The 26,123-nt window shown below is 40.3% G+C and overlaps 1 pseudogene; it reads right to left on the bottom strand.

The window, feature by feature from the left end:
* Positions 1–17,130: 17,130 nt before the first annotated feature.
* On the bottom strand, positions 17,131–24,994 carry LOC132419678 (E3 ubiquitin-protein ligase RNF4 pseudogene; annotated as a pseudogene).
* Between the last annotated feature and the right edge of the window lie 1,129 nt (positions 24,995–26,123).

Here is a 26,123-nt window from a genome sequence, read left to right as displayed (position 1 = left end):
CAGGGGAAGAAAAATTGATAGAAAATTTCCCTAAGGAAACCCAGGATTTGGACTTACTAGACAAAGACTTTAAATCAACTATCTTAAATATGGTTAAACAGCTAAAGGAACCATGGACAAAGAACTACAGGAAGCCAGGAGAACAATGTCTCATCACATAGAGACTATCAATAAAGAGACAAATAATGAAAAGGAACCAAATAGAAAATTTGGAAATGAAAAGTACAATAACTGAAATTAAAAATTCACTGAAGAGTAGAAAGAGAAAAGAATGACCAAAATGAACAGAGCCTAAGAGACCTTTGGGACACTATCAGGCATACCAACATATGCATAATGGAAGTCCCAGAAAGAGAGGAGAGAGAGAAATGTGCGGAAACTATATTTGAAGAAATAATGGCTGAAAAGTTCCCAAATATGATGAAAGACATGAATCTATAAACATCCAAGGAACTCAACAAACTCCAAGCAGGATAAATTCAAAGAGATCATGCCAAGACACAGTATAGTCAAACTGTCAAATGACAAAGACAAAGAGAATCATGAAAGCAGAAAAAAAAAAAAGCAGCAGTTCATCATGTACAAGAGAGCCTCAATAAGATATACTGCTGATTTCTCCTTCAAAAACATGGAAGCCAGAAGACAGTGGGATGATATATTTAAAATGTAGGGAAAAAAATGTTAACTAAGAATTCTATATTCATCAAAACTAACCTTCAAAAATGAAAGAGGAGATAAACAAAAACTGATGGAGGTAATCACTAGTAGACCTGCTCTACAAGAAATGTTAAAGGGAGTCCTTCAGGCTAAAATAAAAGGACACTAGAAAGTAACTTGAAGACATGAAGAAATAAAGAACAATGGTAAAGGTAAACATAGGTAAATATAAAAGACAAAATTGTTGCAGTTTCTGGTTTTTAAACCCCTACATGTATATATGTCTACCGCGGGCCTCTCACTGCTGTGGCCTCTCCCGTTGCGGAGCACAGGCTCCAGACGTGCAGGCTCAGCAGCCATGGCTCACGGGCCCAGCCGCTCCGCGGCATGTGGGATCTTCCCAGACGGGGGCACGAACCCGTGTCCCCTGCATCGGCAGGTGGACTCAAAACCACTGCGCCACCAGGGAAGCCCATGCAGTTTCTGGTTTTTAACTGCTTTATCATTTAATAAATTCATAAAACAATAATTATAAGCATACATTAATGGGCATACAATGTATAAAGATGTAATTGGTGACAATGACAACATAAAGGGGGAAGTGGAGCTGGGAAGTAACAGAGTTTTTGTGTACTATTGAAACTAAGTTGGTATTAATTCACACTTGATTAATGTGAATTGAATTTCTAGCTTGCTTGTTAGAAAATTCAAATACTAATTTTAATCCCCTGAGTAACCAATAAAGAAAAATACTAGACAATATATAAAAACAATATATAGAAAAAGAAAAGGAAAGGGAATCAAAATGGGACACTAAGAACAAATTTATTTGAATGCAGTAACAGAATTTAGAAACAAAAAAGATATTACATGTAGAAAATAAATAGAAAAAATGGCATAAGTGAGTCTTTCCTTATCAGTAATTACTTTACATGAAAATGGATTAACCTGTGATTCAAAGGCAGAGATTGAGAGAATGGATAAAAAGAACATGATCTAACTATATGCTGTCTACAGGAGATTCACTTTTTTTTAATAGTTATTTATTTATTTATTTATTTATTTATGGCTGCTTTTGGTTCTTTGTTGCTGTGTGTGCCTTTCTCTAGTTGCGGCGAGCAAGGGCTACTCTTCGTTGCAGTACGTGGGTTTCTCATTGCAGTGGTTTCTCTTGTTGTGGGACACAGGCTCTAGACGCGTGGGCTTCAGTAGTTGTAGCTCACAGGCTCTAGAGTGCAGGCTCAGTAGTTGTGTCGCACGGGCTTTGTTGATCTGCGGCATGTGGGATCTTCCCAGACCAGGGTTCAAACCCATGTCCCCTGCATTGGCAGGAGGACTCTTAACCACTGCTCCACCAAGGAAGCCCAGAATAAATAGGTTAAAAATGAAAGGATGGGAAAGATATTTCATACAAATAATTACCAAAAGAGAAATGGAGTGGCTACACCAATATTAAACAAAAATTGACTTAAGACAAAAATTGTTACAAGAGAAAATAAGGACATTATATATTGATAAAAGGGTCAATCTATCAAGAAGAGATAACAATTATAAACATATACACACTTAACAATAGAGCACCAAAGTATGTGAAGCAAAAACTGACAGAATTGAAGTTAGAAATAGGTAGTTCTACATTCATAGTTGTAGGCTCCAATACTAAGCTTTCAATAATGAATAGAACAACTAGACAGAGTATCTATCAGTAAGGAAATAGAGGACTTGCCACGGAGCAACTAAGCCTGTGCGCCACAACTACTGAACCTGTGCTCTAGAGCCCATGAGCCACAACTACTAAAGCCTGTGCGCCTAGAGCCTGTGCTCCGCAACAAGAGAAGCCACCACAATGAGAAGCCCGCGCACTGCAACGAAGAGTAGCCCCCACTCGCCACAACTAGAGAAAGCCCATGCACAGCAACGAAGACCCAACACAGCCAAAAATAAAGTAAATAAAATAAAAAAGAAATGAAAGTAGGGACATTACCACAGAATGTACAGAAATAGAAAAGAATTATAAGAGAATACTATGAAAAGCTGTATGCCAATAAATTGGATAACCTAGATGAAATAGAAAAACACAGAAATTACCAAAACCGACCCAAGGAAAAATTGAAAATCTGAACAGACCTATAACAAGAGATTGAATCAATCATTTAAAACCTCCCAACAAAGAAAAGCCCAGGACCAGATAACTTCACTGGTGAATTCTACCAAACATTTAAAGAAGAATTAACATCACTCCTTTCCAGACTCTTCCAGAAAATAGAAGGGAACATTTCCTAACTCTTTCTATGAGGGTAGCATTATCCTGATATTAACACCAGATAAAGACATCACAAAAAAAGAAACTGATTTTAGTTTTCTTTTCACAACATAGTGAAAAGGCAATTCACAGAATAGTGGAAGTGGGGGGCAATATTTGCAAATATATATACCTAAGGGTCTAGAATCCAGAATATATAAAGAACTCTTACAAATCAACAACAAAAAGATGCTCAATTTACAGATTAGCAAAGGACTTGAACAGACATTTCTCAAAGATAGACAGATGGCCAACAAGCACATGAAAAGATGTTCAACATCATTAGGAAAATGCAAATGAGAACTACAGTGATATCCCACTTCATACCCACTAAGATTGTTATATTTTTTCATGGAAAATAACAAATATTGGTGGGGATATGGAGAAATTGGAACCCTCGTATATTGCTGTTGAAAGTGTAAGATGGTGCAGCTGCTGTGGAAAACAGCTTGTCAGTTCCTCTAAAAGTTAACCAGAGAATTACCATATAATCCAACAACTCTCCTCCTAGGTATATACCCAGAAGAGTTGAAAACAGATATTCAAACAAAAACTTGTATGCAAATGTTAATAGCAGCACTATTTGCAGTAGCCACAGATGGAAACAACCCAAATTCCATCAGTTAATGAATGGATAAAATGTGGCATATCCATAAAATGAAAGGTTATTCAGCCATAGAAAGGAATGAAGCACTGATATCTGCTACAACAACATTATGCTAAATGAAAGAAGCCAGACATAAAAAGTCACATATTATATGATTCCATTTATATGAAATATCCAGAATAGGTAAATCCATAGAGACAGAAAGCATATTAGTTGTTGCCAGAAGCTGGGGGACGGAGAAGTGGGAAGTGACTTCGTAATGGTATGGGTTTTCTTTGGGAGGGCGATGAAAATATTTTGGAACTAGATAGAAGTGGTGGTTGCACAGTGTTGTGAATGACCTAAATGTCACTGAATTGTATACTTTAAAATGGTTAAAAAATAATAAAATGGTTAATTTTATGTTATGTGAGTTTTACCTCAATTTTAAAAGATTGAAGCTATATCTGACTCCAGAGCAAGAATTTTTATATTGACAGTATCCTGCATTGAAGAATGCTGTATTATAGCTACTATTATCAAAAAGTAGCCACCAGAAGTGGCTTTGAGCTCAATACCTAAGAGTCTGATGAAGTAAACATTGAATAATTCCAGCTCTGTTCTAATGACCATACTTGCTGGGGCATAGAAGTGGGTAAGATAGAGGCTCTGCCCATGAACTGCTCATATCTGGGTTTCCACTAGCACTTGTGGGCCAAGGCAAAGTACAACTAGAAGTCCCTGGCCCATTCTTCTTCCCCTCCCAACCCCCTCACCCTGTGCCATACCTCATAAGCATGTGTGTGGAAAACCTAGCCCACACAACCAAGCTCCATACATGTACACACACCCCTATACACAACTGCCCTTTAGGCACACAATTGCCTATGGGAGCTATGGAAGTCCTAACAGTGGACTCAGAATCTTTTGGACAGATAATTTTAGAGTCCTGGGTACATGTCATGTAATTTAAAGTAGGAGAGAGCATGGGCTCTGTGGTCTCATGGACTCTGTATCTTGTAAAGAGGAACGTAGTTGGAGAAGGGTCAGAGTGGGAGCCTTAAAGCATAAGCCAAAGGAAAAGCCCTTCATTGCCCAGGTCTAGGGGTGGTACTTCCCTACCCACTCCACTCACCCTTTTCTGTCTCATCTGAGCACCAGCCATGGATAGAACCTGTTTCTGCTCTGGAATTAGCAAGGAGAGGCTGGCCTGAAAGAAAGTCTGGTGTTTCATCTCACAGGTCACATCTTTACCAGAACTGAATTTCTGTAGCCTCAGGGACCCTGTGGGGTTTGTCTGACTTAGCTGTGTGGAAGACCTTGCTGTCACCATTGACTTCCCAGATTCCAGGAGTTTGGACTCTACTTCCTGCAGAGTTTTCTGCCAGAATTCCTGAAGTGACCTTGCCCACCTTAGACTTTCCAATGCCAGGATCCACTGCTCCCAGCATATTCCATTACCAGCTCTCTGTATTCTTACCTTTTCCTAAATGCTAAAGATGAAAAGCTATGATCCTGGGCTTCCCTGGTGGCGCAGTGGTTGAGAATCCGCCTGCTGATGCAGGGGACACGGGTTCGTGCCGCGCCGCGGAGCAGCTAGGCCCGTGAGCCATGGCCACTGAGCCTGCGGGTCCGGAGCCTGTGCTCCGCGGCGGGAGAGGCCACAACAGTGAGACGCCCACGTACCGCAAAAAAAACAAAAAACTATGATCCAGGAGTATAAAAATGGGGACTGAGATGAAACCTCCTCAAAGTAGGAGGATCATTTGTATCAATATAATAGAGATAAGTACGTTTTAGGAGAGCATAATAGATGGGTCCCTGATGCATGACTAGGGGGTGTGGTCAAGGGAAATATATAGGATATCTAAGATGGGACTTAAAAGATCAAATCTTGGGCAGACAAAAGTGAGGAAGATTATTATGGGGGGAAAAGAAATGTTAAATGTACATACACTATTTTTCAATTTGCATATTGTGGCCTCTGAAGGATGAAAAACTTAAATATAGACAATATTTATTCTGAGGCAGAATCCCTGAGGATTGGTCCATGGGTTAGTCTCATGCTCTTGAAAGGAAAACTAGAACTCAGAACTTGCTCTGACACTCAAGTCAGTGGTAGAATTGAGGGAATCCAAAGAATTCTAACCCTAAGACCAGCGCTGTCTCCATCTTCTGTACATCCCCTTGAGAATCTGAGTGTCCAGAACTCCTTATTCTTCATTTCTAACCCTCCATTCCCAGTCATAACTTTGTGTTTGCCTCTGTTTGTGAGCTTAGTTTCACTCATAGATCTGTTCTAGCCAAGGGAACATGGCTAAAATTCCTTTGCCTCACCATCCATCAAATTCCATACTCATTGATGACTCTTTTGCTCTCTTTCCATACCTATATTTTCACCTCTTTCTATCCAAATTCTTTAGCTTGAGTCCCTAGACCTTTACTCCCTAGTTTCCCACACTGCCTGTGTTCCTTACCCCTGATACCTGATCTTCCCAAACCGGGATCTTGCCTGCCTGAACCGAATATAGCCATTTTCTCTTGGAATATTACCTCTCGTGTATTCTCTGCAGTCTTTCTGAAACTCCTATCAGACAAATGTCAGAGTCTCTCACTCTATCCCACATTCCTCTTAATTTCCTTCTCATATTCTCTAACTCCATAGTTCTCTGCGCTTTGCTCTGGACATTTCTCCCCACTCTTGTTTAATGGATGCTACTTATATTTTTGTTTCTTTAAACACTGAATGAGGTGAGTTCTTCCTGAGTCAGCTGTTTGCAAGAGACTTGCAAGAGGGTGGAGGCAGTACCATATTTAAGGCCATTTTCTTTATGAAATAGTATTTGCATGAGTTCTTATAGCCCTTGCTGTTTCCCATGATTAGCATTTCAGGGTTGCTTACAATGCAGAGTCTATGTCCTTCACTATTCCTCACCAACAGACTGCTTTCTACAAATATAGCTGTTTGTCCCTTTTCAGCTTCACCTTCCCTGTATCTAAGTCTTTGTGTCAAATGGGTGGAAAAAAAGCCCTTACTTCAGTCTGCTTGCCTGTTCTTACTGTTCAGTACAATAAGGACTTGTGGGTCTTGGGTCACTTTCTTTGGAGAGCTATGTCACTCTCACTTTGTATAAAATCTGCACACTTAGGCATCCATTATCACATTCCTGTTTGACTTTCACTATATTGGGCAGTTCTTACTCATAGGTTGTAGTCCAGGCTTACAGGTGTTTCTAGTTACATCACAAATAAAGTTTGTCTATTTTTCATTCTCCTTGTAGTTTTGCGTTAAAGAAGGATGAATTTCTGAGAAGAGGAAAAAAAAAATCACTGTTTTTATTCTGCCACTTGAAAACCAAAGCTTCAACTGTTTTTCACAATTTATCCAACCTTTTTATGTATTTAGAGAAGGGTTGGGGGGAGGGAAGGGGGAGGATATTTCAATATGTCCTCCATACACATCTTAACCAGATTGAGTAAATGAACTTTCAGCAATAATCAATATGGATGCCTCTCTTCAAAGATTGCAAGTTGAATTTCCTTCCAGCCACAGGAATGGGGACTCAAAGTCAATATAAACAGTGTTATAGAAAAGGCTATGCACTGTTCTTCGCACAACTGAGATTCACCCCCAATACCTACTCGATATATTAATCACAGTTGCTGTCATTCCCATAGTTCATGCTAAAGGTCAAGCCTGCACATAGCTTGTGGCCTCCAATCCTTCTCCCGGGCCACAGGTGATTAAAATACAGGTGGGCTTCTGACTGATTCCATGGGCTGTTCAACAACTCAATGAAAAAAGATGATCTGGGCAAACCAGAACCTCTTGCAAATTTAGCTATGGAAACAAAAGAGAGAATCAGAAAATTGACAGTCAAAGCAAAAGCTTAAAGATTTCTATGAGGTAGAGTTTGGGACAGAAAGGTCATGGCATGGAGAATCATAAGGAAACAGAATCTTAAGAGATGAATTTTAAACAGGAGGCAAAAAAATGCAGAGGTGTAGGGTGGAAAGAGTCAATTAGTTGGTAGAGACAAGAATTACACATAGAAACAAATGTGGAGAGTGGCTCTGTTATGTTAACCACAGCACTGTCCTTTGGCTTTTCCTGGATTCCTGTACCTAACACAACACCTTGCCATAGTAGGGCCTCAACAAATGTGTTTAGAGGGATGGATGTTTATCCTCAGGATAAGTGAGGTTACCTCTTTGCTTAAGGTAACCTGTCTGAATCTCTGCTTTGTTACAGACCCTCTACCCCAGCACTCTATAGAAACTGTTTTCTTAAAGCTTGCCATGGAGTTTGCTAAACACTCATTTAATGACTTATTCTTCATTCTCCTCGATTTATTGAGTCTCTCCTTTGGCTCTTGTGGTGCAGTACTGTCCTAGTTCTCTTGCCTCTGACCACTCCCCTGCCTCAGCTGGTTTCTCTTCCTTTTCTTCTCTTCCTGAGTAAATAATCACCAAGGACTTTCTTCAGCTCTCTTCTAGTTCTATACTCTCTTTTTACCAAGTGAGCTATTCATGCCCATAACTTCATGTATAGCTGCTATAGAGGTGACTCCCAAATCTGAATCTCTGGGAGCCCACATCTCCGAGCCCACAACTGGGTCCTTGAAACTCAACACGACTTAAACAGAACGTGTCTTTCTTTGTAAATCAGTTCCTTCTTTTGACTTCCCTATTTCTATTGCACTATCAGTATCTCAGTTTTGAAATCTGAATTACCTTTGGCTGTTTTCTTCTTCATTCTCCATCGTCTAATCAGCTACAGAGTCTAGTTAATAATGCTAATAGAAATAATAATTGCTAACCCTCCTCTGCCTCAAAAATCTTCTGTTGCTCTCCATAACCTACCAAAATAAGTTTTTTAAAAGGGCCCCAGAGTTCAGAATTCTCTACAACATGTTGCAAACTCATTTCTAGTCTTATTTCCTATGGTTCTGTTGTACAGTGAGAATTTTAAATTTACCATCCCTTTACATATTAATGATTCATTTAATTCCATTAACCAAAGATAACAAATGATTTTCTAAAAGATTATTCCTTTTTTTTTTGTACTTGGCTGAATGGAAGTGAAGAGGAAAAAATATGTTTATTCTCCACCCTCTCTCAATATGTGCTCGGAAGATCAAACTCAGAAAATTATGCCCATCAGGGAATATGAAAGGACAAAAAACATTGCATTTTAAGCCACTCAGACTATCTTGAAAACTTTAAAATTAGATGCATTCTGTATAAGATAAAACTTGTAGAAGAACCTGGCCAATTGAAGGTGATTTAAGAGAAAGTCTTGCCTACTAGAGCCAGTTTTTAATCCTTGTGTATGCAGTATCTTTTGGAAGTGGATGCCATTTAGGAACTTTATTTCATGTGTTTTATAAACACAAACAATAAATGCTGGAGAGGGTTTGGAGAAAAGGGAACCCTCCTACACTGTTGGTGGGAATATAAATTGGTATAACCACTGTGGAGAACAGAATGGAGGTTCCTTAAAAAACTAAAAATAGAACTACCATATGATCCAGTACCCCCACTCCTGGATATATATCTGGAGAAAACCATAATCCAAAAAGATACATGCACCCCAATGTTCATTGCAGCACTATTTACAATAACCAAGACATGGAAGCAACCTAAATGTCCATCAACAGAGGACTGGATAAAGAAGATGTGGTACATATATACAATGGAATATTACTCAGCCATAAAAAGAATGAAATAATGCCATTTGCAGCAACATGGATGGACCTAGAGATTATCATACTAAGTGAAGTAAATCAGACAAAGACAAATATGAAAACACTCATATGAGGAATCTAATTTTTTTAAAAAATGATACAAATGAACTTATTTACAAAACAGAAACAGTCTTACAGATAGTGAAAACAAACTTTTGGTTCCCAAAGGGGAAATGTAGGGGGAGGGATAAATCAGGAGCTTGGGATGAACGTACACACACTACTATGTATAAGATTGATAAGCAACAAGGACATGCTGTATAGCACAGGGAACTCTACTCAATATTCTGTGATAAGTATAAGAGAAAAGAATCCAAAAAAGAATGAACATATGTTTATGTATAACTGAATCACTTTGCTGTACACCTGAAACTAACACAACATTACGCCAACAAAAGTAAAAAAAATTTTATTATTATTATTTTTTTTTTTTTTGCTGTACGTGGGCCTCTCCCGTTGCGGGGCACAGGCTCCGGAAGCACAGGCTCAGCGGCCATGGCTCACGGGCGCAGCCGCTCCGCGGCATGTGGGATCTTCCCGGACCAGGGCATGAACCCGTGTCCCCTGCATCGGTAGTCGGACTCGCAACCACTGCATCACCAGGGAAGCCCTGAAATTTTTTTTTTAAAGTAGGTAAGTGGGGCTTCCCTGGTGGCGCTAGTGGTTGAAAGTCCGCCTGCCGATGCAGGGGACACGGGTTCGTGCCCCGGTCCGGGAAGATCCCACATGCCGCGGAGCGGCTGGGCCCGTGAGCCATGGCCGCCGAGCCTGCGCGTCCGGAGCTTGTGCCCCGCAACGGGAGAGGCCACAACAGTGACAGGCCCTCGTACCGCAAAAAAGTAACTGGTGGAAATGATAACTCAGAACCTAAGGGCTCAGTGTCACAATCTCTTGTTGATGAACTTTAGTGAGGTTTTTTACCTTCCTTGTAGTAAATAAACATTTTCTTTTATCTGTACAACAATCAAGAAAACACTAAATTCAGAATAGCATTTATTTTTAGCTCCGAAGAGATCTTGAAGGAATTCAATTTAAAATGTTTAATCAACTCCACTTTAAGTATAAAATACCAAGTGTGATAGTATAATGAGCAAATCAAGTTACACATAATAAATTTTTTCAATCTAAAATAATAAAGTGATTACATTAATAAGGAAAGTACATTTTTGTATAGTATTATTTTAATTTTTCTCAAAAGTTTTTGGTAGGTTTCATCACTTTTCTACCAAACTCTCTTCTCTAAATTCTCAATTATTCCAAGGCCTAGAGAGAGTACAGAAGCTATAAGCTGCCACAGGTTAACTATCCCCCTGAATTTTCTTTCATGCTGTAAAATCCATACCCTCTTCTTTGATCCAGTTTTCCACATTATGCTCCAGAAATCAGCTAAGTTAGAAAAAGGTAACTCACCTCCATGAAGCTCTATCATCAGGCCACCACCAGGGGACAGAGGCAGGCACTTGGACCAGAGCTCAATAGGCCTAGGATGGTTGCAGACCAGAAGTCTGTGACCTGTTAGTTTGCTAAGAATGGGCCCAGAGCATGACAGAAGGAGGGAAAGTTCAGGAGCTGGGAGGCGGGGAAGGCCAGAGTGAGGTCTGACAGATTCCGTGACAGTTTGTCAGTTGCTTTGATCATCATTAGCTTAAGAGAAAGAGAAACCCTGACTGGAATGGCCTACCTGCCCACCATTTTTTGTGAGGGAGGGGAAGGCAACTCATTTAGATCCAAGGTGGCAGTCTAATCTTAAGGGTCACATATCCCCATTTCTGGCCTAGGGCACTCTACGAAAGAGGAAATAATCATTATCATCTGCCTAGAAGTCTAACACATGAGAAATAACCACCTTATCCCTGCTCACGATTTCATCACAGCACTGAGACACCAGCTAAGTGGCTTTAATAGTTATTCCACCTCTCAGAGCTCACATTCCATTGAAACAGCTTGGACTCTGTCTCTGAGAAAGTAACAAATGCCTGGAAAACTTCAGACCATAAGGAAGCAAGACGAGAAAAGCTTCATTTCAAACAGCTTTCTTTAGCAGTTTTAGCTCATAGCAGTACATACCTAGACTGTGCTCCTTAGTGACTTATAAAGAGCCATCATGGAACCAGTTTTTCTTACAGTAATTCCTCTAACTCAATATATTTTCTTGAATGTCTAGCTCCTCCCTAGCTGTCCAGCCTTAATGCCTACAACTCTTCCACCAGTGTGTGGGATTGCCCAAATATGCTATGCTTCTGTGGCTTTGTACATGTTGTTCCTTATTCTGGGGATCTTCCCTCCCTAACCCCAATCATTATCTCTTCAGTAAACTCTTCCACAACCAGTCCCCCAAGATATAACCCCCTCACCCATCCCTTGTAGAAAATATTTTGCTGGCTGTCTACCACAGTTTCTCAACCTCAGCCCTATTGACATTTTGGGCTGCCTAAGTCTTTGTTGCTGGGGCGCTGACCTGTGAACTTTAGAAGGTTTAGCAGCATTTCTGGCCTCTGATCACCAGTATCACCACCACCGCCCCCCCCCCCCATGTTGTGAGAACCAGAACTGTCTCCAGACATTGCCAAGTGTCTGTTGGGTATATGGGAGTGGGACCCACCCCCAGCTGAGAATCATCACTTTACACATTTCTATAGCACCCTAAACCTTTGTACATGCTTGTACATAATTATTTTAATTGTTTGATTGCATGTCTGCCCCTTCCCTAAGTTGTGAACAACTGCTGGGTTGTGCTGTGTCTTGCTTACCTTGACAGTACATGGCATTCATTGGATCAAATTCTTTGTCAAATAAATGGCTATGAAATGCTGATGATCACCTAGAAACGATGTCCCCAAGTAAAAAAAAATTTTTTTGTTGCATCTTGAATGTCTTGTTGTTGGCTAAAATGTTTAACAATGTCTAGTAAAGATGATTGTATGAAAACCTGAAGTCTGCACATTCTTGAGTCTTTGGCCCTGGAGCAAGAGCAGTGGGCTAGAAGAGAGAAGCCTTGGGCTTCCCTGGTGGCGCAGTGGTTAAGAATCTGCCTGCCAATGCAGGGGACACGGGTTCGAGCCCTGGTCTGGGAAGATCCCACATGCCACGGAGCAACTGAGCCTGTGCTCTAGAGCCTGTGCTCTGCAACAAGAGAAGCCAAGACAATGAGAAGCCCACGTACCGCAACGAAGAGTAGCCCCCACTTGCCTCAACTAGAGAAAGCCCATGAGCAGCAACAAAGACCCAATACAGCCCAGAATAAAAACAAACTAATAAATAAATTTATTAAAAAAGAAAAAAAAGAAGAGAGAAGCTGTGTCTCCCACCAGAACAATGAGTAACTTTGGTTGATGTTTAACTCCTCTGGGCGTCAGTTCTTCCACCATAAAATATGAGTTCCTAAGACTCCCCTTCCACCTCCAAAGTTTGTGATTCCACATCCTATGTAGCAAGAGTCCCAAATCTCACAAAAAGGCACTTCGAGCTTTTATTTCACTATTTAAAAACGAAGTTTTGTGCAGCGGGACAGTGATGTTTAAGAAACTACATACCAGGTTTTACCATATAATTGGTACCAGGAGATGGGAAACAAAAACAGTCATAAACCAAAGTTACTTTTCTTTTCCAAGCCTCAATTTTATCGTATATAAAATAGAGATGATAGGGAATTGCCTGGCGGTCCAGTGGTTACGACTCCATGCTTCCACTGAAGAGGGTATGTGTTCAATCCCTGGTCGGGGAACTAAGATCCCACAAGCCACATGGTGTGGCCCAAAAATAAAAAAATTAAAATAAAAATAGAGGTAATAATACTTACCTCATAGGATTGTGGTGAGGATTAAATGAGATGATGTATGTAAAGTGCTTAACAGTACCTGGCACATAGTGAGCACCCAATAAATGGTCATAGCTATTATTATTGTTATTGCACTAACATTCGTATAGAAAATAGTTTACAAAACTAATGCTCCTTCAAATTAACTTTGTCTTGAAATATAACAAGAAATGTAAGTAGGTATTAATCTTCAAGGACTCCATGGAGCTGAATATAAATTAGAAGTTCAATTTTCCATCTTCTAGACTCCAAGGAAGCTACTGAGAAGTCAGTTATTTACTCTTTTATGCCTCGGCAGCACCTGGCAGATATTTCTGTCATAGCTTTTATTTCACTGCATTATTTCTTTTATTATAACTATTTTCACATCTCTTCCCCACTAGCTGTGAGCTTCTTGGAGACTGTCTTATTCATCTTTTTAACTATATACGTCTATCACACTATCAGAATTTAATAAATACTAGGCAAATGAGCAGATGAATGAAAGAATTAATGAGTGGTCCATGCCCAGCAATGCACTGCACCTTCTCTTTTCTGGCTGGAGAATACAGCAGCTGCTACTTCTGTGACTTGGCCTCGTTCAGAGGAAAGGAAGAGAGAAATTTGTTCTCTAAAGGCTCTCATCTCAGCAGGGAAGCCAAGTGCTGTCGGTAACTGCTACCTTTATCTTGTGACACCATGCTGGCCGCCCCTCTGCCCTCCCTTTAGAGGGTCAGTGATGCTGGCAGAGTCATACCTGGGGCCACATGCCTTCTCCATGCCACTCCACAGGAGAAAGGACTATGCCCTGTAGGATCTTTTTGCCTGCTGAAAGCTAAGGGGGCAGGGAAGGGCCCATGTCCAATGCTGCCCTGATTAATGTTCCCCACACAAGAGGGTTATCATGTTAGAGCTGTCTGTACATAGTCCCTGGATAGTGAAACAAAAAACATTTTCTCAAAGTTGGAAATCCATCTGCATAATACCATGAAACTGAACTATGAAATTGGAGATGGAAAAAGAAAACATGTTTTACTTTCAAAATACTATGTACTAACAAATGTCTAAAACTGTGATAAATAAGGAAACCAGTAGGAGAGAACCATTGGGAGTGCCTGTGCATTTGTGCAAGTGCCGCTGCTGTTCCCTGCTCTTGTTGCAGGGAAACTACTGTTTTAGAGACAAGACGCTGAGCCAATGATATCATTGAAACCTACTTCCCTGGGATAGTCATCTCAGTATGCAGATTTTAATATGAAATCAGTGGGATCTAATTGATATAGCTAAGGAAAGGATCTAAAATTTTATCCATCTTAACAATTTTAGGTTCTCAGAGAGTAACTTGTTTCTTCTGGCAGGTGTGCTTAACATTTGCTGCAGGGATGAATTCAGTGTGGATCAGACAATAGAAAGACCAATCGTTGCTGAAAGATGCCTCTGACTTCTCCACTCTGTCTCTCTTAACCCTTTTCTTGAACAGCTTGATTTTAATCAGTGATTGATGAAATCCTCACATATCATAGCTCAAGAAGTTTGGCTTTAGTTCCCTGCCGTAACCTCAGGGAACATCAGGAAACAGCTAATTTAAATTGCCAGATTATATCACTGTGAGGCTAACTTGTTCTAAGGCTAGATCAGTCATAAAGTGGATAAATTTGATTGTCCAACCTCTTCTAATCCATTTCTACTCTGGTCAAATGAGCTTCCACTTTTCCAGAAAGGTACCTGAAAGCTAAATCCAAACCGCCACAGCTGTTCTCTCAATTCCTATCATTGCTACCTCAGACCAACAGCCGTCTCCCAAGAGCTGCCATAGCTCAAAAGACTTGCACAGCCCTGCTGGCTGTGCTAAAATGAAACTGCTAACATCAAGGGCAAGAGAGTACCAGTGCATTACCACATTCCTCAGACCAAGGGTACTTTCATCCTTTTTCTTATACATTTCAGAAAATTCACTTCTATTTTGGGAGGAAAATCAACACCAGGACCTTTCCTTCCCGATCCTACCTCCATGTTTTCTCCCCAGTTTTCAAGCAGTATCTTCAACCCTCACTGATATCATGCTGAATCCTTAAGAATCCTTCTCTGGAGGCTCTTTTTCAGAGCCTTTAATGGTTCCTTAGCAACTGTAGAATAAAATCTAAACTCCATAACACAGCACACAATGCTCTACTCAGGATGTGGCCTTAATATTCTTTTCTAGCTTTAGTTCTTACTTCTTCCCACAGCCATGTACAATAGTCAGCCAACCTATTCACACTAATGTGCCTGTGGCAGCTCCCTTCCTTCAACTTTTGTTCTTACATCCTGTTGGGTTCCTGCTGTTGCCTAGATGTATGTGTGAAGTGCCTTGTACTGTGCCTGGAAAATAGCTATTGTTTAATAAATAGCAGGTGTCATTATTAATACCTTCTTGCTTCAATTCTTAAGAAAAATAAGTCATACTCCCACTAAAATAAACCCTTGACCCTTGCCTAATGCTTATATTCCAAATTTCCCTATCAAACTTTCCTCCCAGATGATCTGGGCTAGACAATGAAGTAATAAAAGTCAGTGTCCCCAAACATATCTATGATGATAGTAATCAAAAAAGTGGTTGCCTGTGGGGGATGGGGATTGACTAGATGGGAACTTTCTGGAATGATGGAATTGTTTTATATGTGTGTGTGTGTGTGTGTGTGTGTGTGTGTGTGTGTGTGTGTGTGTATATATATATATATATATTTTTTTTTTTTTTTTTTTTTTTTGCTGGCAAAGCAAAAGACTTTACTGAGAAGAGGCACCCAGGTGGAGAGCAACAGGGTAAGGGAACTCAGGAGAACTGCTCTGGAATTGTTCTATATTTTGATTGGGGTGCTGGTCCTGTGAATGTACATAATTGCCCCAGCTCATCTAATTATACACTTTAAGATCAGTGAATTTTTCTGTCTGTAAAATTTATCTCAATTTTTCAGAAAAGTCAGAATCCCCTCTATTTTTTCCCTAAAGCAGAGATCAAAAACTCAAATGTCTACATGAGTTTGGTAGATAAGGTAAAAATGTAGTGGACTGGGTAGAACACAATAGGGAGGGTCAAGGGCTGCTGGCAAGCTGGAGAGAGTATGCTCTTTTTCCTGATCACATGGGCAATATATGCAAAAGCAGAATCTGTATATTTAATAGGCACCTCTCAGGTGTTTCGATCATTAGCCAAGTTTGTGATACACTATGCTATGTGACAGAGCAATTAACAGTCTCCAAAGTGGAACACACAAGATGTCCTATTGAAATGCAGGAAGTTCTACATCTAATATTTAGAACTTTTTTCTTTTAAAAAAATTTTCATGTTGTTTTTCTTCCTCGTTTTATTTTATTTTATTTTAATAAATTTATTTATTTATTTTTGGCTGCATTGAGCCTTAGTTGCTGCATGTGGGCTTTCTCTAGTTGCGGCGAGCGGGGGCTACTCTTCATTGCGGTGCACGGGCTTCTCATTGCGGTGGCTTCTCTTGTTGTGGAGCATGGGCTCTAGGCACATGGGCTTCAGTAGTTGTGGCACGTAGGCTCTAGAGCACAGGCTCAGTAGTTGTGGCACACGGGCTTAGTTGCTCCACAGCATGTGGGATCTTCCCAGACCAGGGCTCGAACCCATGTCCCCTGCATTGGCAGGCGGATTCTTAACCACTGCGCTACCAGGGAAATCCCCTCATTTCAGTTTAGAAAATACAAGGAAACCCACGGAAGGAAGTATACCCATTTATCTTGCATATCCTGTGCTAAGACAAGCAACTGAAGTTTGGAGTATGAGCTATTGCAGAGAATGCAGTGTGTAGAACAGACATTATGCTGGGATGGGCATTGCTCCATTGGCACAACTGAGCCTCCATGGAGGAAAGCAACACTGCTACAACCATTGAAAGTAAGGAACAAGCTTTACTGCACATTTCATTATGAGGGAAAAGGAGAGAGCACAGTAGAAATCATGTCCTCTCTAATTCTAAAGTACAGATGGAATTGTGAGTCCTTTGTGATTTTCTTCAAAAGAAAAATGTGTGTGTGTGTGTGTGTGTTGGGGGTCTGTGGGAAGCAGTGATGAGGTCTTCTCAAGCCTGTGACCCAGTCAGGCTGCAGGAGCAGCTAGGATGGTGATGCAGTGATGTATTTGTTCAAAGAGAAGCAGACCAACTTGTTGATTAGCTGACCAGTATGGTGGAAGGCAGGCACACCTGTAAGCCTAGGATGAAGGGAGCCTCTCTCTGGTGTGGCAGGTCAGAGAGCACAGAACCACAGCTCTAGATTCCAGTGTGTCTAGGTGACTCCTCAGGCTGGTTTCAAAGGCCACCAGGAGTCCCAGCAGGACATGGTGCCTGATTGTATACCTACCTCCACCTTGCTGGTTGGAGAGATGGTCAGAAAGGACTGACTTCCTTTTATTCCAGTGGAGTCAGGATATTCAGAAAAACCAGGAAGATATCACCCTGCCTGCTCCATTAATTAAAATAAAGTTCCCATTACTCTAAGCAAGACTCAGTATAATAGTTGCATAAACAAGAATGAAGTTTATTCATCTCTCAAGTAAAAGCCCAAACTTGTAGGTGGCTCTGGTTTGCAAACTTGTCAGTCTCTCAGGTTCCTTCCATCTTGTTCCATCACCTCTAGGATGTTGCCCTTATTTACATGACCCAAAATGCTCACATGTGGCCAATTAAAAATTGATTGTTATGAGAAAGAAAGGAAAATTTGCTTTGAGGACAACCACCAGTCTCTGGCACACTATGACAACCAAGTCCAGTCCTGCAGCATGAAACAAAACAAATCAAAAGGTAGTCTCATTGTGTGTGGGAAATGAAAAAAAAATTTATATACTCCAGAGAACAATTTTTAAAATCAGGCGTTTTTAACTCCGTGCACTGAATGCCAACAACCCACCGTTTCTGCACAAGGACATGGAAGAATCTAGCTAGCTTGTCTGTCTGTCCTGAGCAACACAGCACACATCATATATAGATGCGGTGGTACAGATGGCAGCTGATTTTTTTCAAACAAACTGGGCAATTTCTAGTATATTTAAGGGAAGTGCAGAGGCACTGACTACAGAAGATGTGGCCACATTGTGTAGAGTAGATATGTCGTTTACTCAGTTCAATCTCTAAGTACCCATCCCTACAAATTCGACACCAGATATAACCAGGTAGTGTGCAACTTAAAGTTTCTTCTTCCAGGGCATTATGGTAGGCACTGTTGGTCACAGATACATCTCTGTCCCTCATCAACCCCTCCTTATCACTGCTCACCACACAGCTGCCAGTTTGGCCTTCGAGTGACCTTGTATTTCCCCTTGGCCTCCTCCTTTCTTCAGTAATCACAACAGAGTCATGGTGAGTTAGGTCAATCACTGCAGGTTCTAGAGAGTCACAAGTGAGGTCAATTATTTCATCACTTTCCCCAAGTTCTATCAGTTCCACTTCCAAGATCACCTCAGGAGTTGTGCCTCCTTCCCCAGATGTACCGAATTCTCGTGCTTGTCTGGAATTCACCCTAGTACCATAGCACATTCTTGTGTTCATTGTGCTTTTTGGATCCAGTATTCAGAGAAATAAGTGACCTGTGCCAAAGTTTACAGTGAATGCTGAAGTCCTCAATGTCCCACAGCTCTTGGCCAGTCAGTCTCTGACTTACATAAGAATTTATGGTCCACATTTTCTGGTATATTTGAACTCTGATTCTGGTTCCATTCCTGTCTCCATATCCACAACTGCTGTGTTCCCACAGTGGGGTGGGGTGAATCTTCTGGGAGCCACTTATGAGAAAGCTCAATCTGAATTTTTAACTGAAAAAAATGAGACAAAGATTAAGCATTAGTAGTACTTAAAATAAGATTGACAGCAGTATAAAGTATATAGATAGAGAAAAATGTGTACTCAAAAGTTTTTGATAACTCTGCATTCTCCAGAATAGGTCACAAAACAAGGCCACAAAACAAGTCTCAGTAAATTTAAGAAAACTGAAATTCATATCAAGCATCTTTTCCAGTCACAATGCTATGAGACTAGAAATCAACTACAAGGAAAAAAAAAGACCACACAAACACATGGAGGCTAAACAGTATGCTACTAAACAACCACTGGATCACTGAAGGAATCAAAGAAGAAATTAAAAATATACCTGGAGACAAATGAAAACAAAAACATGATCCAAAAATCTGTGGGACGCAGTAGAAGCAGTTCTAAGAGGGAAGTTTATAGCGATACAAGCCTAACTCAGGAAACAAGAAAAATCTCAAATAAACAACCTAACCTTACACCTATAGAAACTAGAAAAAGAAGAACAAAACTCAAAATTAGTGAAAGGAAAGAAGTCATAAAGATCAGAGTGGAAATAAATGAAATAGGGACTTAAAAAATAGAAAAAAATCAATAAAACTAAGAGCTGGTTCTTTGAAAAGATAAACAAAATTGATCAAACTCTAGCCAGACTCATCAAGAAAAAAAGAGAGAGGCCCCAAATAAATGAGAACAGAAATGAAAAAGGAGAAGTTACAACTGACACCACAGAAATACCAAGTATCATAAGAGATTACTGGGAACAATTATATGCCAATAAAGTGGACAACCTAGAAGAAATGGAAAAAATCCTAGAAATATACAATCTCCCAAGACTGAACCAGGAAGAAACAGACCACTTTACCAGTAATGAAATTGAATCAGTAACCAAAAAACTCCCAACCAAAAACAAGCCCATGACCAGATGGTTTCACAGGTGAATTCTACCATTAAGAGAAGAGTTAACACCTATCCTCCTATCCTACTCAAACTATTCCAAGAAAAATGCAGAGGAAGGAATGCTTCTGAACTCATTTTACAAGACCAGCGTCACTCTGATGCCAAAACCAAACAAATATCAGAAAAAAGAAAATTATAGGCCAACATCCCTGATGAACATAGATGCAAAAATCCTCAACAAAATATTAGCAAATCAAATTCAACAAACCTTAAAAGGATCATACATCATTATCAAGTGAGATTTATCCCAGAGATGCAAGGATGGTTTGATATCCACAAATCAATCAATGTGATACATCACATTAACAAATTGAATAATAAAAATCATATGATCATCTCAATAGATGCAAAAAAATAAGGTTTTGACAAAATTCAACATTTACTTATGATCAAAATCTTTCAGTGAGAGAGTGGCATGGACTAATATGTACTACCAAATGTAAAATAGATAGCCAGTGTGAAGCAGCCACATAGCATAGGGAGATCAGCTCGGTGCTTTGTGACCACCTAGAGGGGTGGGATAGGGAGGGTGGGAGGGAGATACAAGAGGGAGGAGATATGAGTATATATGTATATGTATAGCTGATTTACTTTGTTATAAAGCAGAAACTAACACACCATTGTAAAGCAATTATACTCCAATAAAGATGTTTAAAAAACAAAAAACTGTCAGTGAAGTGGGTATAGAAGGAACATACCTCAACATAATAAAGGCCACATATGACAAGCCCACAACTAACATTATACTCAGTGGTGAAAAGCTGAAAGCATTTCCTCTGAGATCAGGAACAAGACAAGGATGCCTACTCTCACCACTTTTATTCAACATAGTATTGGAAGTCCTAACCATTGCAATCAGACAAGAAAAAGAAATAAAAGGAATCCAAGTTGGAAAGGAAGAAGTAAAACTGTCATTGTTTGCAGATGACTTTATACTATATGTAGAAATTCCGAAAGACACCACCAAAAAACTACTAGAACTCACCAATGAATCTGGTAATTCTAAAATTTGTATGGAAACATAATAGACCCTGAATAGGCAAAATAATCTTGAGAAAGAAGAACAAAGCTGAAGGTATCACATGCCCTGGTTTCAAACTATACTACAAAGCTACAGTCATCAAAACAGTATGGTACTGGCACAAAAACAGACACATAGATCAATGGAACAGAACAGAGTGGCCAGAAATGAACACACACTTATATGGGCAATTAACCTAGGACAAACAAGGCAAGAATATACAATGGAGAAAAGATAGCCTCTTCAGTAAATGATGTTGTGAAAACTGGATAGCTACATGCAAAAAAACAACTGGATTACTTTCTCACACTATACACAAAAATAAATTCAAAATGAATTAAAGATTTAACTGTAAGACCTGAAACAATAAAACTTCTAGAAGAAAACAAAGGCAGTAAGCTCTCTGACATCAGTCTTAGTAATATGTCTTTGGATATGTCTCTTCAGGCAAGGGAAATGAAAGCAAAAATAACCAAATGGGACTGCATCTAAGTTTTTGCACAGCAAAGGAAACTATTAACAAAATGAAAAGGCCACCTACGGAATAGGAGAAGGTATTTGTAAATGATATATCCAATAAGGGGTTAATATCCACAATATACAAAGAACTCATATAACTCAACATCAAAAAAACAAACAACCTGATTAAAAAATGGGCCAAGGGTCTAAACAGGCATTTTTCCAAGGAAGACATACAGATGGTTACAGACATATGAAAAGATGCTCAACATCACTAATCATCAGTGAAATGCAAATCAAAACCACAATGAGATATCACCTCACACCCATCAGAATGGATATTATCAAAAAGACAGCAAATAGGGCTTCCCTGGTGGTGCAGTGGTTGAGAGTCTACCTGCCGATGCAGGGGACACGGGTTTGTGCCCCGGTCCGGGAAGATTCCACATTCTGTGGAGCAGCTGGGCCCGTGAGCCATGGCCACTGAGCCTGCGCATCTGGAGCCTGTGCTCTGCAATGGGAGAGGCCACAGCAGTGAGAGGCCCATGTACCTCAAAAAAAAAAAAAAAAAAGACAGCAAATAACAAGTGTTGGCAAGGATGTGGAGAAAAGGGAACACTTGTGAACTGTTGGTGGGAATGTAAACTGGTACAGCCACTATGGAAAGCAGTATGGAGATTACTCAAAAAATTAAAAATAGAACTATCGTGTGATCCAGCATTTCCACTCCTGAGTATTTATCCAAAGAAAACAAAAACACTAATTAGAAAAGATATATGCACCCCTGTGTTCATTACAGCATTATTTACAATAGCCAAGATATGGAAGCAACCTAAATGCCCATCAATAGATGAATGGATAAAGAAGTTCTGGTATGTATGTGTATATATATTGGGTTGGCCAAAAAGTTCATTTGGGTTTTCCCATAAAATATTACAGATTATATATATATATATATATATATATATATATATATATATATAATGGAATATTACTCAGCCATAAAAAAGAATGAAATCTTGCGTTTTTGACAACATGGATGGACCTAGAGGGTATTGTGCTAAGTGAAATAAATCAGAGAAAGACAAATACTGTCTGATTTCACTTATACATGGAATCTAAAAATCAGAACAAATGAACAAACATAAAAAAACAGAAACAGAGTTATAATTACAGAGAACAAACAGGTTGTTGCCAGAGGGGCAGTGGTGGGGGAGGAAAGGAATAGATGAGGGAGATTAAGAGGTACAAATGTCCAGTTGCAAAATAAATAAGCCATGGGTATAAAATGTACAGTGTGTAGAATATAGTCAATAACTATGTAATATCTTTGTATGGTGACACTATAATAATGGTGACTATTTTGAAATGTATAGAAATATTATATTGTGTGACAGGAACTAATATAGTGTTGTAGGTTAACTATACTTCAAAAACAAACTCATAGAAAAAGAGACCATATTTGTGGTTACCAGAGGCAGGGGTTTGTGGGAGGGGAATTCAATGATGGCAGTCAAAAGGTACAAATTTACAGTTATAAGATAAATAAGTATAGGGATGTAATGTACAACATGATAAATATAAGTAACAGCAGGATGTTATATATAAAAATTGTTAAGAGAGTAAATCCTAAGAGTTCTCATAACGAGGAAAAATTTTTTTCTATTTAATTTTGTATCCATATGAAATGACGGATGTTCAGTAAACTTATTGTGATAATTGTTTCGTGATGTAACACCTTAAACTTATACAGTGCTGTATGTCAATTATATCTCAATAAAACTGGAAGAAAAAATAAGTGTTGGCGAGGGTGTAGAAAAATTGGGACTCTCATATACTGCTGTTGGGAAGGTAAAATGGTGTGGCACTTCTGGAAAACAGTCTGGCAGTTCCGCAAAAGGTAAACATAACTATATGGTAAACATATAGTTACTATATGACCCAGCAATTCCACTCCTAGGTATATACCCAAGAGAATTGAAAACTTCTGTTCACACTGAAAAGTTGTACATGAATGTCAATAATAGTATTATTTTTATTTTATTTTTTATTTTAAAAAAATTTATTTAATTTATTTATTATTTTTGGCTGTGTTGGGTCTTCATTGCTGCATGCGGGCTTTCTCTAGTTGAGGTGAGCAGGAGCTACTCTTTGTCGTGGTGTGCGGGCTTCTCATTGCAGTGGCTTCTCTTGTTGCGAAGCACAGGCTCTAGGTGCCAGGCTTCACTAGTTGTGGCTCACGGGCTTCAGTAGTTGTGGCGCACAGCCTCAGTTGCTCCATGGCATGTGGGATCTTCCCGGACCAGGGCTCGAACCCATGTCCCGTGCATTGGCAGGCGGATTCTTAACCACTGCACCACCAGGGAAGCCCAGTAATAGTATTATTTTTAATAGCCAAAAAGTGGAAACAACCCAAATGCTCATTAACTGATGAATGAATAAATAAAATGTGGTATAGTCCTACAATGGAATATTATTCAGCAATAAAAAAGAAATGAAGTGCCAGTACTTGCTATAATGGATGATCTTTGAAAACATCATATCAAATGACAGAAGCCAGTCACAGAAGACCACATACTGTATGATCCCACTTATATGATAAATCAAGAATAGGCAAATCCATAGGGACAGAAAGATTAGTGGTTCCTTAGGGCTGGGGGTGGTTGGGGAGAAATGGGGAGTGATGTCTAATCAGTACAGTGTTTTTTCGGGGGGTGATGAAAATGTTCTAATATTGAGAAAATGGTTGCACAACTCCATGAATATACTGTAACCCACTGAAGTACATTATAAATAGGAAGATTTTATGGTTTGTGATTTATACCTCAATAAAGCTTTAACGAAAACAAATACCTTAAGATGCCATAGAAATATTACACAAAACAGTGTGAGATATCTAAATTTAGACAAGCCCTGGAACCTGGGAGCCCCAGAAGGAAATGGGGAGAGCCCAGAGGAGGCTTTGACGAATACAAATACCTTAATAAAGCTTTAGCAAAAACAAATACCTTAAGATGCCATAGAAATATTTCACAAAACCGTGTGAGATATCTAAATTTAGACACAAGCCCTCGAACCGGGGAGCCCCAGAAGAAAATGGAGGGAGCCCAGAGGAGGGTGCAGTGCTCAATGCTCCTCCCGATGGCGCCGACCTACTTACTGAGTCAGTTCTTATCTTAGACCCCACAAACACCTGTCTCTCATCGGATCACTTACCTTCGTGACCAGCCTGCCCCTCCTCCGGTCTGCATTCAGGGAAAGACAACCTTCGGGGTGACACCGGGCAGCCCTGCAAAACAGTGCCCACCACCCTCGACTCCACCCAGGCAGCCAGCAGCTCATCAATGACCTAGTGTTTTGTCCGGTTGCGCCCTGTGAGCTATCCAGTGAGAATAGAGCAGGAAGCCTGCGCTCCAGCGGCCTGCCACTTTCCGGCCCTTCCGCTGCTTGTCGGTCCGCTCGGGACCGAGCCTGAACCAGCCGAACCTGGCGCGTAACTACACTGGGCAGGGAAAGAGCACCAAGGAACCAGAGGCCAGGGAAGAAAAGGAGAAGTCGAGGAAGGGGGCGGCGCGGGAGCGGGTACTCATGGTGAACGCGCCCAGGCTGGCGGCAGCGCCCAGTGAAGAACAGACCAAGGTCACGGAGCAGCAGTCGCGGCGCTTATTCCCACCCACCCGATGGCAGCAATCACTGGGGTTTTCTCTCCTTTCAACCCGCTATTTTAGTTTCTCAACTGACCAATCAAAATCCGAGCCCGTGGTAGCTCGTCACAAGTCTCTGGGCAGAAAGAGCTGTTCCAGGTTAGAAAAGAAAAGGGGACTTTCCCGTCCCTAGTCTCTCTCTCTCTCTCTCTCTCTCTCTCTCTCTCCCTCCCTCCCTCCCTCCCTCCCTCGTCTCATGTTTTCCGAGAAAGGGTAGATCAGCAACTCTCACGCTGAGAAAAGTGGTTCTCAATGGAGGCGGTACGTCTCTCTAGGAGAAGTTTTGGAAATTAACTGTGCTTCTTTTGCTTGTTCCAATGATGGGGTCCCTACGGTATTTAAGGGCTGAGGGCCAGGGACCCCAGCCTATACACACACTCTGTTTCTCTCTCTCTGCCTCTCTCTCTTTGAAAAACCTGCTTATACCAGCTCAGTACCAAGAAGTTTTCCCTTGTATCTCCTTGCTGTGGCTTTAGGTAATTTTATGTTTTCTAGTGGGCTGTGAAAATAAATAACCACTGGAGTCAGTTGCCTAGAGCTTTACATTTTACAGAGCTCTTCTTATCACCATCCGCTTCTCAGAATAACCCTTGAACAGAATCTCAGAGTAGACACTCCATATTCATTGAATGAATGATTGATCAAATAAATGAGTAAACTTTCTGATGTAGGGATGATTCTTCCATTTTATGGATATGGTGACAAAGAGTCAAAACAGTAATAATGACTTTTCCAATTTCTTTTATGGGGTTACGATACAAACTTAAACAGTAATATGACTTTTCCCATTCCTTCTGTGGAATTAGGATTTCAACTCAAATTGGGGTTCAATGGCATTCACACTTCAATGCCAGCTGCTTAGAAACTTTGAACTTTTATTGCAAGTTTGGGGATAACATGTGTTGTGGGCCCAGTAGAGGAAGTTACCAGGAAACTCACAGTAGCTAACTGATGCCCCACCCATGGTCTATGAGCCCATCCCCAGCTTTTTCATATTTTGCTGCTATCAGCTGCACCTGCACATTACCCCAGTCCTGCAAATTACCCTCAGGCACTGGAGTGAGCTGAAAGTACCTGGGAGTTCTATGTT

Source organism: Delphinus delphis, chromosome 2 (genome assembly GCF_949987515.2).
Source record: "Delphinus delphis chromosome 2, mDelDel1.2, whole genome shotgun sequence".
NCBI lineage: Eukaryota > Metazoa > Chordata > Mammalia > Artiodactyla > Delphinidae > Delphinus > Delphinus delphis.
Note: the sequence above shows the minus strand (reverse complement) of the source record. Positions and strands in the feature narration are given on the sequence as shown.